Raw genomic sequence first — 16,683 nt, 5'->3', positions numbered from 1 at the left:
TACTAAAGAGGGACAATATTTTAGAGATGACAGTCTCCTCTTCATGTCTTTTGAGTTTCGTTAGATTACTACCAAAACATTTAGCACATTTGCTAACTTCGTGTTTAAGAAGCTCCCAGTTAGGGCCACATTTGTCTTCCTTTTGTGCTTTGATCCAGTAATATTCAATCAAAAATAAGATGTTTTTTCTCAACTGATCATGCTTAAGCAAAGAAGAGTTAAGCTTCCAGTAAGAGGCTCTAGATCTTGAAGGAGAGAAAACAGAAGCTAGAGGGGACTGAATAAGAATCGCCTTATGATCAGTCATGGGGGAAGGTAGAATGCTAACATAAACATTAAAATCTCTGACAGACTGAGAAACCAGCCAATAGTCTATACGAGACTGTCTAGAACAACTTTTGTTACTCCAAGTATAAGATCTAATATTCGGAAATTTCACCCTCCAAATATCAATAATATCAAATTTATCCATAAATATTTTAAATATTATCAGGCACAATATTCACCACCAATGAAAATTAAAGCATTTGGGTATGCATTAAGCTATAGTTGTCGCGTCACCACCAGCACCTGCCCGCCAGAGGGAGCCCTCGCCCGAGTTTTGACGCCACCCACGAGGAACACTTCCGGGGTTTTACGGACATTTAAGTAGCGCATTCACCATGCTAGGACGCGAAGTATTGTTTTCGGGACATTACCAAGCCTTTTCTCTCTGCCATTGTGTATTTGTTTTGCCTTTTGTGTATGACCCTGTTCACGTTTACGAATTACTGCCTTTGCCTTGTGTTTTGGATTTGGTTACCCCGCTGCTTGACTTCCTGGTTTTTCGGACTTTGCTCTTGTTGCTTGTTTATGTTTTCTGCCTGCTGTTTTGGATTTGTTTGCTATTAAACTGCTTATGGATCCTACACAACCCACCTCCAGCGATTCATTACAATAGTATAATTTTTTCTTCAATTGCTTCAAGCAGTAAGTCATTTTCACAAGAACTATTATACCCATATATATTAATTAGAATTATCAAAGTATTATTTAAACAGATTACCAAAAACAGAAAGTGTCCATTCGGGTCGCTAAAATGGTGCAAAATGTCCCCAGCAAAAAGGTTTTTCAAAATTAAAACTCCAGCTGAATGTTCCAAACCGTGAGCCATCCAAACGTCATTGTTCCACTGATTTTTCCAAAAAGCAGTATCACTTGTGACGGAGTGGGACTCTTGAAAAAAACGAAAGTCAGTCTTGAACAATTTAGCATACAGGAATAAAGCTTTCCTTTTGGTATTGTCTCTAAGACCCCTGGCATTGAGAGAAATAACAGAAATAGACATACAAAAAGAACTCTTAACGATGAAAAAAGATGAACAGAGCTTTCTGAGTTTGAAAACATGAACACTGCTGCTGACGAAACTAAGTCAAGAATGTTTACAGCCGTTAATAGTGACCTGATTCGTAACGAAAAGGAAACTAGAACTTGAAAAATCTCTCTTGAAGTGATCAACAGTTTGAACAGGCTTACACAGGGTTAAATTCAGAGCCTTCGATGAACGCACGATGACCCACAAAGTGCGCCCTTTTCCCCTCCTTGTGGGCCTTTTCAACAGCCAGCCATAGCAGCCTGTCAAAAGCAGTAAGATCCTTGGTAAACCTAAGACCGTTCGCCTGCAGGAGTTCTGACGATTTCACCGGTCTCCACACACCATCTCTCGTCACGTGTGAGGAAAACTGGATGATGATTGTTGTGCTCAATTATGAAGTCTGTTGGTTAAGAAGTACCACTAGGGGGAGTTGTTGTAAGGGATTGTCATGCATACATGTAAGTGAAGGAGGAATGTTTTGTCGTGCAGTGCTTCAGTAAACAGATGAAAGTCTTCAGATAAGTGTGTTCTTTTCTGATTTATGCTGGTGACACAGAAAATTGGTGACGAGGATGGCAGTTAATCTTCCTTCTACATATTTGCAATGCCCGGGGGAACCTGCAATTCTGTTCAGTACATGGATACAGATGTTTGAAAACTATCTGTTGGTGATTCATGCAGAGGGGAATGACTGGCCTGATACTAGAAAGCATGCTACACTGCTTCAGTTGCCTCTGGAACATGCTGATGTGCATCTTGTCACATATTCCAAGGATAACCTTCCTGTGCTGGGACGCATTAACACTCAGGCAACACATGGATATTGTTCAGTACCCGCTACATTCTATATTGTGAAAAGTGGAAACCCACTAATGGGCATGGACTTAATATCTTCCTTGAATCTGTGCATAAAGGGAAACACCGTACTCACTGCCAAAGAATCTGTGTTTGAGGTGTCAAACTCCACAGCAAGTTTTGGCTGTGCCAAGATGTTTCACCTGTGCAACAGAAACTGCGTCGATTACCGTTTTCTGTGAGGGACGCTGTGTCAACAGAACTGAACCGTTTGCTAGTGTGGTACCTGACGCGCAGAATACCTACATGTACTTTACTGTCTGACTACGCCACCCCCTAAAATGGGCGGGGGAAACCCCTTTTCTCTCTGTAGTGTGGCTGATTCTTGACCCTGCCCGCAAAGAAACAGTTTACACAAGGCATGTACACAAGCTCAAATTTATTACAATTTTGAATAGGTACAATTGCTAATGTGAAAAAGAGACAAAGGGAAACTGGCTGGAGCTTCTCAAACTAATAAGGTCGGGTCGGCACGGCACCCACAGCTCCTCTCCTAGGAGGCCCTGGTGAGAGAGACAGACACAACAAACCCAACACCATACAAGCATGCAACATAGCAAACACTGCACACACAAGGTCAGTAATTACCACTACAAAATACCACACCGTGTTGCATGTTACCAGTACACACCAAAATAGTGTCCCCTCAGTGCAGCCCCCAACTGAAAGGAGCAGTAGTGAGGTGCAGATCCGGCCTTGTACAGAGAACCTATACAGAGACAAAAAGAGGAGAACAGCCAGCTCCCAACACAATGACCACCGCGCTGGCTTGGTCAAGGCAGGGTTACACTAGACCAAGGACCAAAAAAAAAAAGGACAAAGCCAAAGGCAAACAAAACAACCAACAAACAAACTAAAAAAAAAGACTTGTACACTGACAATAAAACAGTGGCTGGCCTGGTCCATTTAAAATGAAATAATACCACATTAATCCCCAATTTCATTCACCAGCACACATAAGACCAACATATACAAGAAGTATTGGCCTACTTTGCAAGTGTGTTCAATACTCCCCGCAGCACAATAACCCAGGAAGATAAAATGGGGCACTCCAGTGCTACAAATACAAGTACATAATCAACACATTTTAAATACCAATATAAAACAATTTAAAATGAAAAAATGAAATCACATAAGACAAACTACCAGAGTGTCTGCAGCCCAGCAACTCAATAGGAGGTCACAAGTCCTTCAAATGCCACGCAGTCACCTGTGTCCTTCATAAAGAGTGGAACACATTGTTCTAGCAGTCACCCTGATAAAGTTAAAACAGAACATGAGAATTCAGTTCCTATATCGATTAAAACACAGTCTAGTCACTCCATTACCTGTATGACGGGAGTCTAGTTGCAGTGGCAAATGGCAGCAGCAAGAGAGTGTGAACTCCACAAGCCAAACTTTATAATCTCCTAATGTGTCATGTGACATGCCTCATGTGACCCAAGACAAGCAGCCACACAATGCAGATCACATGATCCCCACACTGATTATCAGTGCAGGTAACCACCAACAAGAAAACACAGATCCCCACACTAGCATCAGACGTTATTGAAAGTGTAGATGCTTCACCCTGGGTATCACCTATAGTAGTGAACCAGAAGAAATCGGGAGATATCAGAATGTGTGTGGATCTCAGGGATCCAAACAAGGCAATCGTTGTGGACAGTTACCCCATTCCACACATTGAGGATCTGTTTTCACAGCTGAGAGGTGCAGTGCTGTTTTCCACAATTGATCTTGCAAATGCCTACCATCAGGTCCCCTTACATGAAGATAGCAGAGACCTTACTGAATTCATAACACATGAGGGTCTGTTCCATTACAAAAGAGTCTGCTATGGATTAGCTTCAGCCCCGGCAGCATTCCAAAAATTTATGTCCACAATCCTCAAAGATGTTCCAGGTGTCCAGTGTTATCTCGATGATGTCACCTTGTTTGGTGACTCTATTGCTAGTCATGATGCTCACCTAAAAACAGTGCTGCGCAAACTTCAAGAAGCAGGGCTGTGTCTAAATGAGCAGAAATGTAAATTTCACCAGGAAAAACTCACGTTCCTGGGCCATATCATCTCTAAAGAGGGATTGATGCCAGATAACAGTCACCTGGAGGCAATATGTAATGCTCCACCTCCTTTGGACGTGTCTACACTAAGATCGTTTTTAGGTCTTACGGCATGGTATGCAAAATTCATTCCAAACTTTGCAGCCGTAGTCAAACCTATGAGAAATGTGCTTAGAGCAAACTTCACATGGACTACCAAAGCTCAGAAGAGTTTCCAGACAGTCAAAGAACTGATTGCACAGAGCTCTGCACTGGCTTTATTTGGATACAATTGTCACAACATACACATTGGATTACAGTATCGGTGGTGTTCTGACCCAGCTCCATCCAGATAAATCGGAAAGGTCTGTGGCTTTCCCTTCCAGAGCCCTGACCACTACAGAGAGGAAATACTCAGTAGTCGAAAAAGAAGCCCTTGCTTGCGTCTGGACCACTGAGCGCTGGAGAACGTATCTGTGGGGCATCAAATTCAAGTTGAGGTCGGACCATCAAGCATTGACTTCAGCTGTGCCGCTGACCAAGTTCACTGTTGAGTGCTCATCCTGCCCTGAGCTCGCCAAACTCCACAAGTATGTTGAGAACGGTTGGCTGGCAACAGCTAAAACTCTGCCTGATGACGTGATTCCTTACTTTCCGGTAAGAGATGAACTGTCGATTCATGACTCGTGTGTTGAGAGGAACACATAGGTTGATTGTACCACTCAGTTACATTCAAGGTTGGTCACTCTAGCTCACGAGTTCCTTCAAGGAATTGTCAAGTCAAGTCAAGAGGCTTTTATTGTCATTTCAACTATATATAGCTGACACAGTACACAGTGAAATGAGACAACGTTTCTCCAGAACCTTGGTGCTACATAAGACAACATCGTCACCTCACACAACATAGAGTTACAAAACACAGAGCTGAGGACTAGACTAAGTTGTCCTAGCCACATAAAGTGCATCGTGTGCAACCTAGTGCAAACAGTGCAACAACAAAACAGTGCAGAACAGACAACACGAGACAGTGCAGGACAAGTACTGTACAGGACAAGTACACAAACACAAAATAGCAGCAACCCGTAACCTACTGTATATATATCTATATACAGTGCAATGTGCAAATTTATAAGTATTAAAGTGGCAGTGCCAGTGATGTGCAAAAAGAACCGAGCAGAGCAGCAGTAGTAGTGGTGGAATGTACAATGTAAACAGTCGAACAAGCCAACTTGTTTGTGATAACTTAATGAATGTATGAAGTTGAATGAGTGTGAGTGTGTGTGTGTGTGAGTATGTGTGTGTGAGTTTAGTTCCAGTTCAGTTGTGTGTGTTGAGAAGCCTGATGGCTTGAGGGAAAAAACTATTGCACAGTCTGGTTGTGAGAGCCTGAATGCTTCAGAACCTCTTCCCTGATGGCAGTAGTGTGAAGAGTGTGTGAGAGGGGTGTGTGGGGTCGTCCACAATGCTGTTGGCCTTTCGGATGCAGTGTGTGGTGTAAATGTCCGTGACAGAGGGGAGAGAGAATCCGATGATCTTCTCAGCTGTCCTCACTATCCGCTGTAGGGTCTTGCGATCCGAGATGGTGCAATTCCCAAACCAGGCAGTGATGCAGCTGCTCAGGATGCTCTCGATGGTCCCTCTGTAGAACATGGTCAGGATGCGGGTGGCAGATAGGCTTTCCTCAGCCTTCTTAGGAAGTAGAGACGCTGCTGGGCTTTCTTGCTGATGGAGCTGGTGTTGAGTGACCAGTTAAGGTTCTCCGTCAGATGAACACCAAGGAATTTGATGTTCTTCACGATCTCCACGGAGGATCCATCGATGTTCAGTGGAGAATGGTCACTCTGAATTGTGAGGACCAAGCAAAGGCTGAGAGAGCTATATTGTTGGCCTAAGATGGATTTACAAGTACAGTCCACCATTGCAACCTGTGTCACCTGCCAGCTTCACGATAAGACAGCTAGAACCACACATGCACCGCTGACTCTTGTTCAGTATCCAGCGGGCCCTTAGCAGAAACTTGACATAGATTTGGTGGGTCCTTTTGAGATAGGTCCTGCTAGCTGCAGATATGCTATTACATTAATTGACTATTACTCAAAATGGCCATAAGTAGCATTCATATCGAATTCATATACCATCCTGAAGGAAATGGAGTGGTCGAACGTTGGAATAAGGTACTGAAGGATGCTATTCTGACTGCACAAAGAGAAAGAGCTCCATGGACTTCCTTTGTGGTAGAATTCTTGCAAATGTACAGAGCTACTCCTCACGCCACTACAGGAACGTCTCCTTTTGAGCTTTTGTTCGGAAGAAAGATGAGAACAAAGTTGTCAATTCTCACGCCATGCAGCATAACCCCTGCTACAAGGAGACTGAGAATGAAAGCAAAGAAGAAACGACTAAAAATGAAAGCGTACCTGGATACAAAATGGAAAGCAAAAATTCCAAAGCTAAGGGAAAGGGGATTGTGTAGGTGTGAGAAAACTGGCACATGTTATGAAAGGAACCTCAAAATTCAGTGACCCTATACAGATTATCAGGAGAAGAGGAAAGTACAGCTACGAACTGAATTATGGACGGACATGGGACGTCTCATCTGGCACCATTGCATAGAGATCTCGGGTCAGCGGAACAACCAAGCTCTGCCTCAACAACAGAAAGTGTTGATAGACCAACAGAAGGACAGCATGTCAGAAGGAAGCCAATGTGGCTGAAGGACTATGTAACGTAAACCTTGATAGTAAGATTGAAACCAAGATATGTCTTAGGTTAAGTCAAACTGTTCTAATATTCACATAAATGTTCATGTTGTACATGCTTGGTTAACAAGACATTGTTCAGTAAATGGGTAAAGTATAAAAGAGAAACACTAATCAAGATATAGTAAATTCCCGAACTTTTGTTGATGTTTGTATTACTGTACAATTGCTACGGAAGTACAGGTGTTATTGTTAAGTTAGGGGGAGATGTTGTGTTCAATTATGAAGTCTGTTGGTTAAGAAGTACCACTAGGGGGAGTTGTTGTAAGGGATTGTCATGCATACATGTAAGTGAAGGAGGAATGTTTTGTCTTGCAGTGCTTCAGTAAACAGATGAAAGTATTCAGATAAGTGTGTTCTTTTCCGAATTATGCTGGTGACACAGCAATGATCGCTTGTGGCCTTGCGGTCTTCGAAATTCTCCTCCCAATGCGGTGGACAGTATCAATCTTATCTGGAAAAGTTTTGCCCTTCTGTGGAAAGGTGGCCACACAAATGCGGATGGATTCGGCTCTGATATTTTCATTTTCTTTTTCAGGTATTCGATTCTTTTTTTACAGAGCTCCATCTTCTTTTCCTCAGTAACAAGTCTAACTTCGAAGTGCCCGACCCTCCCTTTAATATCATTCAGTTTAGCACAGACAAAGTCCACAGTTTTTTTGAGTCCTTCAAGTTTAAGAGCGTTGTCCTCCACCATTTTCTCCAGGGCGTCAGAGCGATTATTTATCAGCTGAGAGAGGGTGGAAATCACATCGTCCTCCTCTGCGAAGTATTTAAGAGGATCTCACTGGGAGATGCATAGCTGTGAAAACTCACGTTATCAGACACACGTGAAACATGCAATATCTCTTTTTCTTTTCTTTTGTCTGCTGCAGGTTTCATCTTTAAAGCATCGAGGGGCACTATATCTCTCTCTGACTCTCGCTGGAGGCGGTCGCATTTTTTCCTCTCTCTGCTGTGTCTGTGTGCCTCTCCTGTCTTGTCTCTATTTTTCCTTCTGCTGGTGAAGCTTCTCGAATCCTAAATTATGGAATTGATAAGCTGGTCCCTCAACGCAATTGATACGATCCTTTTACGAAGGAATGCTGGTTTGGGAGAGCCGACATGTCCGGACGGGACTTTTGCTGCTGGATACACGATGGACTCTTGGAACAAGTGGAACATCGTCTGTCTGGCACCTCTGTCCCTAGAAGATGTCGACGATGTCTACATATTTGGATTTTTGATAGCAGGTGTCCTGATGATTGGCCTGGGGATGTTCCTGATCTATCGACAAATTGGAAAGCAGGCAGCCAATAAAGAATCCCCCAAGCTGTCAGCTGTCATCACACACCATTGTGGAGCCGTTGCTGACCAGGTGAGGGCATTACATCAGAAGGTGACACGGATTGAGGAACTGTACCATCTACAATCCGTGGACATCCCCCGACGCTTGGATACCATCACGAATATGTTTTCGGAACAGTGTAAATCCAACGCGACCCAGTCCGCAATCATGGTCACGCGCCAGGAGGAGATGACTAGGGGTCTCACGGCCCTGCAAGGGGACATAAAGTTGGGGGCCATGCAGAACCAGGTGCCCGACTAAATTGTACGATCTCCTGAGTTCTTAGATTTGCTTGATTATATTTGTGCATTTTCCTCCCCGGCTAATTTTTCTTTCTCCCAGAGGACCTTCATCGCAGAATATGCTTTGTTTTGACTCTGATCTGCACCGGACACACAGCTGTGATAACAACAGCTCCCCAAAGCACACCATATCAAATTCGGCTAGTACACACTGTTTTCGTAAATACTCTGCCCTGGTCAAGGACTGCCTCAGTGTCACATTTTCCTCTTTTTTTCTAATCTCAAAAAGCGCTAAAGATACTTGAATCTGCGCTAACACAACAGTGTAATAGCAACATCTTGTGGACAACACAATACACTGCCCTACATCCACACCTTCTTTAATTGATAACTGATTAACCAAAACTCAAATGTGGTCTGATCTATGACAATCAAATGCCGGCTTCTTCTTGGGTTTCTTCTTGGAGGGTTGGGCCCTTGAGTGGAGGTGGCACCACTACCAGTCACAAGCACTCCCTCTCCTTTACTTGTTTCTTCTGTCCAGATGTCAGCCTCCTCTGTGCTTATTTGCCTCCCCTCTTCATCAGCTGTTCCAATCAGGGCTCTGTCCAGAATCTCATCTGAACCATCATCCCCTGTTCCCTCTTCGCCCTCCAATTCAATGCCTGCCTCACTTATCTCACCATCTGACTCGCCCCCTTCTACGATCACTCCTTTGTTTCGTTCCACTGGAAGAAACATACACTGCGTCAAAAGGTTTCTATGAACCACTCTCTCCGCTCCTCCCTCCTCTGGCCGCACCAAGTACACAGGCAAACCTGGTTGCTTCCTGACCACAACATATGGCCATGCCTCCCATCAATCTCCCAACTTCTGCTTCCCCTCCACATGACAGACCTTGACTAAGACTCTATCTCCTGGACTGAAGTCTTCACTCTTAGCTCTTTTTGTCATAATACTTTTTCTGTTGTCCTTTTGCCAGCTGAGATGTCGGATTAGCCAGGGCATAGGCCTCCGTCAGGGAGTCATACAGGGTCTGGACATACTCGCTGTATTCACACAGCTGGTTCGTTGTGGGGGACCCGAAGATGAGGTCCACCGGGAGCCTGGGATGTCTACCAAACATAAGGTAGAATGGGCTATAGCCAGTGGAGTCATGTCGCGAGCAGCCCGTTGCCCTGGGGGTGGTAGGGCATGGTGTGGGTTTTAGTGATGCCAGCACACTTGCATAGCTCCTTCACAATTGCACTTTCAGAATTGCACCCTTGATCAGCGTGTAACCTTGCAGGGAACCCAAAACAGCAGAAGAAATTCCTCCACAAGACCCTGGCTACTGTGCCTGCCTTTTGGTCCCTGGTGGGGTAGGCCTGCGTGTAGCAAGAAAAGTGATCCGTAACAATGAGCACATTCTCCATACCACCCTTGGCTTTCTCCAGCATCAGGAAGTCCACACAGACCAGCTCCATGGGGGCACTGGTAAGGATACTGACAAGGGGGGCCCTGACGTTGGCTGTGGGAGTTTTTCTAAGGCTGCACCTCTCACACTGTTTGCACCAAGCCTTGATCTCCTGGAACATTCTTGGCCAGTAAAATCTTTCTCTTATCATCTGTAGTGTCCTCTCATTGTGAAGGGCTGTTTTGATGGTTTCACACAGCTTTTCTGGCAGTATTAGTTGCTCCACCACCCCTTTATGGCAGTCTCTAACGCTGCGATACAGGATCCCTTTTTTTACCACTAACCTTCTCCACTCTTTTAAGAGGAGACCCCCAGTGGCGCCCACTTTCATCTACTTTCATAAGAGCCATTAACCACTACTGTGGAGTGTTCAGTGCTGAACACGGGCATCTCAAAACCAGGCACAAATTCTATTTTTTGGCCTCTGGTAAAAAGAGTTAATTACCACTGAAAACACTGAAATTATACTTAATTATACTTAAATGCTGCTTTTATACTTAAAGCAGCCGCTCTTCCTGAAACTACGGTTAATCAGGCCGCTTGTGCAATTCTGGGGCGCGGCTTTTAGACACTTAGCAGTAATAACACCGAAAGCGGAAAGCGCGCGCCCGCGAGCTCCTACACAACCAAAGCAACTTAACTTTTATACAAACTGAAATTTAAATAAATAACAAAACCAACACACAACAGGTCACAGTATTTATGAGTATCCAGGGTAAATGTTTTTATATTTACGCCTTTACTTTTAAATAATGGGCAAAATCGATCAAGTTTATAGAGACGGTATAAATCATTAAGGCAAATAAAAATAAAAACATCATTTAAGAAACTTTATTATTATTATTATTATTATTATTATTATTATTATATAAAAATATTATTATATAAAATATATATTAATATAATAATATACAATATAAAATAATAATAATATAAAATAATCTAAAATATTATTATTATAAATCTAATCATGAATAAATTTTTAAAAAATATAGATGGATCATTTCACAGAGGAAATCTCTGACACCAAAAATATTAATATTTCTCTTATTATATTTTCTCATCCTGGACAGAACATCACCCTGCTCTGTAACATCACTAATTATACTGAGATATCATGGTATCGACTGAGATCTGAGGAGGTGAAGCTGCTGATATCTGCTGAAAAAGGGAACCTGAAGAAAACCTTTTTCTTCATTTATAATGTGAACGAGAATCACTTTGTTGTAACAGAAAGCAGCAGTTCAGTCGGTTTAGTGATTATTGGAGTTAGAGAGACAGATCTGGGATTTTATTACTGTGGAGGTCGAAACAGAACGACACACATTCAGTTTGGGAAACCCATCAGACTGAACTTTACAGGTGGGTGCCAATACTTTATTTACGGTGCTTGTTGATAGTGCATTTAGTTTTTGTGTTTATATTTACATACTGAATTACTGCAATGTTAATAATTATCTGAAGACTATTTAAGATGCATTATTGTTTAGTACTTGTATCAGAGCACTGCTGAATTCTGCATTGTGATTGGTCAGAAGGTGTTGATTAATTCTCTATAACAGCAGCTCTGACACTAGTGCAGCTGCAGATCACAGCTTTATATTAATGCACTCGTTCTAATACGTTATCGTTTCTATAGTAATGGCTCATTCACAGGGACGCTCCACATAAATGGATTAAAAACGTGTGTAATTGTTGATATGGTGATGTTTTCTGTAAGTAGATGTTTATTTAAAATTTAAGAAAGGAGTCTCCAGTGTCAGCGCTTTGTAACAGTCAGAGGTAAAGCTGTAACTTTAACTTTTCCGACAAGCTGCGTTTTTTTGTCTAACTTGTTTCCTGGACATTCCACAACATTAAACATAACTATAAATGAATAAAAATAAAACACTCAAGGTGTGCTGTTATAAGAAATGAATGTGTGTGTGTGTGTGTGTGTGTGTCTGATGAATGTGTGTGCATCTAATGAATGTGTTTGTGTCTAATGAGTGTGAGTGTGTGTCTAATGACTGAATGAAACCAGCAGTATAAATGCTGTTTAGGTCAATTATGACAGAATTTTATGTGGATTGAATTCTGTTTTCTTCCAGACAAGTGTGTTAGCAGTAGAGACCTGATCGAGAAGGTACCTCAAACACTCCTGATGAATCCTAGTGAACAGAGTCAGAAACTCTTCTCATTATTAAAGTAAAGCATCATTAGTTCAACTCCACACGATGTTATGAAACAGTTCTCTGCTGCTCCTGTGTGTCTCTCTGCAGGAAGTCAAGCTGCAACACACTGCTGATTTGACCTGTGTGACCTACACAAGAGTCTCCTGAAGGCCCAGAAACTATTTAACAGCATGAATCACCACGTCACAGAGAACCTGCTATGATCTGGTCTACATCTGACCACAACATTTAGTACAATCATTTTTAATAAGTTTCATTAAATAGATAGATATGTGAGAATTATTCTAAAAGCTGTGGTCAGTTTTCATTTAAAGACGTTTCAGAAATGGTATTTATAGCGGCTCTGAATTCTGAGTAAAGGTCTGAGCTCATGTTTCTGTTCAGCTGTGTGCTATGTCCTGTTCAGACCGTGTGGTTAACACCACCAGTAGCCCTCATCTTCCTTCCATTTTAGGATATGTGAAGAAAGCATTGTGTTGTGTTTTTTTTTTTTTTTTGTTAGCATTGTAGGTAGATCTGTGTAAAGAACATAAACTGATAAAATGTTGATTGTGCTCGGATCTATATGCACCTTCGTGATGTGAGCAGTTTATTGGACAGATAAAATACAGAGCAGGATGTAGGACCATGTGGCTAAAACCAGGCCTGAAATGCACCCTGTTTTTTTTTTTTTTTTTTTTTTTACTCCACAAACTGAGTGTGAAACATCAGCACTTGTTCTCAGAGTGCTGGAGGGTGTGTGTGAGACATGGCCAAACTCCTGTCTACATTTATTCTACAGATGCTGTTTGGTGAGTTCATACACACATTAGCAAAATAGATAGTAAACTATAAATGAGTGTTATTAGCCACTGTAGCTGTGAGAGTGTGAGTGATGTTCAGGAATGGATTAATGCACTAAGGCTGGTTTGGACAGTGATGATGAATCTGCTCTCCTGTTGTGCTTTTAGCTTTCTTTACACCGTGTCTCCTTCAGATTGCTTCAACTGATCATTTATCTGTCCATCCTGGAGAGAGCATCATCCTGCTCTGTAACATCACTAATTATTCTGAGATATCATGGTATCGACTGAGATCTGAGGAGGTGAAGCTGCTGATATCTGCTGTAAAAGGGAACCTGAAGAAACAGTTTATCCTCAGTTATAATGTGGACGTGAGTCACTTTGATATAACAGAAAGCAGCAGTTTAGTCAGTTTAGTGATTATTGGAGTTAGAGAGACAGATCTGGGATTTTATTACTGTGGAGGTCGAAACAAAACGACACATATTCAGTTTGGGAAACCCATCAGACTGAACTTTACAGGTGGGTGCCAATACTTTATTCAGTCTGATTATGGCTATTTGATTTTGTTTTAGTATGTATATTTATTTCTCATAATATTATTTATAACATTTTGGGTATTATTTCAAGGCTTGTTTTTAATGAACAAACAATAAAATCTAGCGCATCTAACACTCCAGACTTCATTTCCTCTCTTGCTTCAATTTCTTCAAGGTTTCTTTATTTTTGTTCAACAACACTTTAAAGAACAACATTAAAATTATGGCTACATTTATTTTATGTTCAGAGTTTAATGGGTTCTTTGAAAGGTTTAGTTGTTTAGAAGATACTATCATCTCTGATAATCTGATCGATGTGGCAGGATTAAGCACTTTAAAAAAAATTGAATATTTCAAAATCTGTATTGATGTGGTTTTAGACGTTGAATATACTGAATTATCTGTGAGAATATCGGTTCAGTGTGGATGATAAGTGTTTCAAATAGTGACTCACTTTCCAATTTCATGATTGAGTTTAATAAAAACAAAATATAATATGAAGCCTTTGATGACCGCTAAAACAGAGAACAGAAAATACTTTTCTCTTGCTTGGGTTATTATTGTTTTGTTGTTGTTTAATGTTACACAGTGTATCAGAGACAGCCTGATTGTTGTGTGTGTTTAATACTAAATTACAGTTAGAAAAGAGCAGAATGTCTTCGGACTCACTTTCCGCTCTGATACTTTACTGATATCTCTGTGCTCCTCTGCGTGTTTCAGAAGATCAACATCGTGAGACTGATCACTCAGACACACAGCAGTCTGCACCTCCTGCACACTGTGGAGATATTATTATTATTATAATAATCCTGTCGTGTGTGTGGTCTCTGTTTCAATAAGCATCACCTGCTCCTCTCTGTACTGTTCCAGTCTACAAGGTGAGAACTTGCAGCTTAAAGACCAACATTCACACAGTTCACCCTGTCACACACATTTTCCTTTATTTACTGCACTTCCTGTTGTGATTTCATGTCACGCAGCAGCCCTCGTACACTAGTGCAGAATGAATGCGTGTAATGAAAACATTAGTTATTGTGAAAAGCTGTGTAGTGTTCGACATTTCTGAGATTGTTGTCTTTGTCTATGTTGAATTCTCTTATTTTTCAGATAAGTGTTCTTTCACCGGGGACTCGGATGAGAAGGTAGCAGAAAAACAAGGAAATGTAGTTGATAGAAGGCAGTGCTCAGATCATGTCACTATAAAAGCAGACTAAAAATGTCACATTATCAGATGTTTCTCTGTGCAGGAAGTGGACCTGCAGCTGTCTGATTTGACCTCTGTGACCTACACATGTGTCTCCTGACAGCCCAGAAAACATTAGCAACAATTTATAAAGTTTATATAAACACATGGACAGAGGTGTGGTGCAGTTTCCTGCTTTTATTTCTGTACTTTTATAGGGTTTATAGACCTTATATTGCTAATAGTTGCACATGATTTGTACTGCTTTTGTAGAGCTTTACTCTGTCATTGTCTATAAGATTAAAATGTAAGGAGGAATACCATGTTTCAACCGCACAGTGTTTCTTTAAACAGGCAGTGAATGGCGCTTTGAGATTGAATATGACTTGTACATAGTCAGATGGTGATGAAATGCGTGTGTAAGGCCAATTCATTTGTAAGTGCTATACACCAAAACATTTGGGTTTGAGATCAAAAAAATGGATATGAGACAGAATTTAAGAGTTTAGGATTTCAGCTTTTGTTTCTAAATCTAGATGTGTTAAATCATAGAACCTTTTGTATCAGACAACCCATTTTTTAGGTGAGCAAAAGTATAGGAACAGATAGGTTTTGAAGTAAGTCAAAGTAAATAAGACAATACTTGGTTGCATATCCCTTGCTTGCAATAACTACATCAAGCCTACGACTCACTGACATCACCAAACTGTTGGTTTCTTCTTTTGTAATGCTTTTCCAGGCTTTTACCGCAGCCTCTTTCAGCCTCTTTCAGCCTTCTTTACATCTACATATAAATACCAGGAAATAAAAGCTGAAATTCTATGCTCTCTTCTCATATTCACCTTTTGATCTCAAACTCAAATGTCTTCAGTCTACAGCAAAAAAAAAAAAAAAAATTTAACTGACCCAAAATTGCTGTCCCAATAGTATCAGAGGGGACTGTATACCTTATTGGTAGACATATTTTCACCATATTCCTATACTGGGAAATAATATAATGTTTTTTTGTACCTTTTAATAATGTTGCAAGTAATTGATCTAAAACATGTAATATCAGTGCGACAGAAGCAGCTCCACAATCAGCCATTAAATAGTTTAATATAAAGGCTTGTGATGGAAATAAATGATTTATCTTTACTGTATGTTAGTGGTGTAGACAGTAATACAGTAATACAGGAATGTAGCACATGTACAGTATCCTTTTGCTGCCACCTACAGGTTGAATTTATTCAGTGTGTAAAGGGTTAAAGAATATAAAAGACATTATTTCTCTTTAATTAGAGAGGCAATTATCATTGATGATGTACAAACACAGATGTAATGACATGCAAAACTATCTGCTGAAGTCAAATCGAGGTTTAGACATTTAGACTGAGAGATTCAGAATGAGATTTTCTCTGTTTTTGTCCTAGACACAGCAGATCCTGACACAAACACACACTATAAAAGATTACAATGATTACACATTTTACACTGAGATTGTAAGTCTTATCATCCAGTTTTAAATGTTCTCATTTTAGTCCCTATAACTTTTTTAATTTAAAATTGCATACATCACAGTGCTGTTGAATTCTGGATTGTGATTGGTCAGAAGGTGTTGATTAATTTTCTATAACAGCTGCTCTGACAGTAGTGCAGCTGCAAATCACAGGTTTATGTTAATGCACTCGTTCTAATATGTTATCGTTTTAAAAAATGTGTGTAACTGTCGATATGATGACATTTTCTGTAAGGTGACAGACCTTATCCTGAGAAGACTGGGCAGGAATACATTGTGCACACACTCATTCACCCCTAGGGGCAATTTAGCACAGCCGGTCCACTTCCCGGGGGGCACAGTGGCTTAGTGGTTAGCATGTTAGCCTCATGCCTCCGGGGTTGGGGATTCGAATCCCGCCTCTGCCCTGTGTGCATGGAGCCTACATGTTCTCTCTGTGCTTTGGGGGTTGCTCCGGGTACTCCAGTTTCCTCC

The 16,683-nt window shown here is 41.2% G+C and overlaps 1 protein-coding gene and 1 long non-coding RNA gene across 6 annotated transcripts in view; one reads left to right on the top strand and one right to left on the bottom strand.

Annotated features, from left to right (window-relative positions):
• LOC117598107 (CD276 antigen homolog) overlaps positions 1-16,683 on the bottom strand; it is a 118,979-nt gene that overhangs the window by 27,838 nt on the left and 74,458 nt on the right. The gene's annotated exons all lie outside the window — the stretch shown is intronic.
• LOC128318812 (uncharacterized) lies at positions 546-15,497 on the top strand. 4 transcript variants are annotated; one of them, XR_008302250.1, is made up of 6 exons: positions 546-969; positions 11,107-11,395; positions 12,124-12,158; positions 12,295-13,511; positions 14,249-14,406; positions 14,636-15,497. It is a non-coding gene; the product is annotated as an uncharacterized LOC128318812 (long non-coding RNA). The 4 variants fall into 4 exon arrangements; XR_008302249.1 differs by lacking the exons at positions 546-969; positions 11,107-11,395 and having other exon boundaries at positions 11,415-12,158; positions 12,295-12,998; positions 13,184-13,511; positions 14,636-15,489; XR_008302248.1 differs by lacking the exons at positions 546-969; positions 11,107-11,395 and having other exon boundaries at positions 11,415-12,158; positions 12,295-12,998; positions 13,158-13,511; positions 14,636-15,488.

The sequence above is a fragment of the Pangasianodon hypophthalmus genome, chromosome 9 (assembly GCF_027358585.1).
Source record: "Pangasianodon hypophthalmus isolate fPanHyp1 chromosome 9, fPanHyp1.pri, whole genome shotgun sequence".
Lineage (NCBI taxonomy): Eukaryota > Metazoa > Chordata > Actinopteri > Siluriformes > Pangasiidae > Pangasianodon > Pangasianodon hypophthalmus.
The sequence above is the reverse complement of the archived record's forward strand: the minus strand, read 5'-3'. Positions and strand labels throughout refer to the sequence as shown.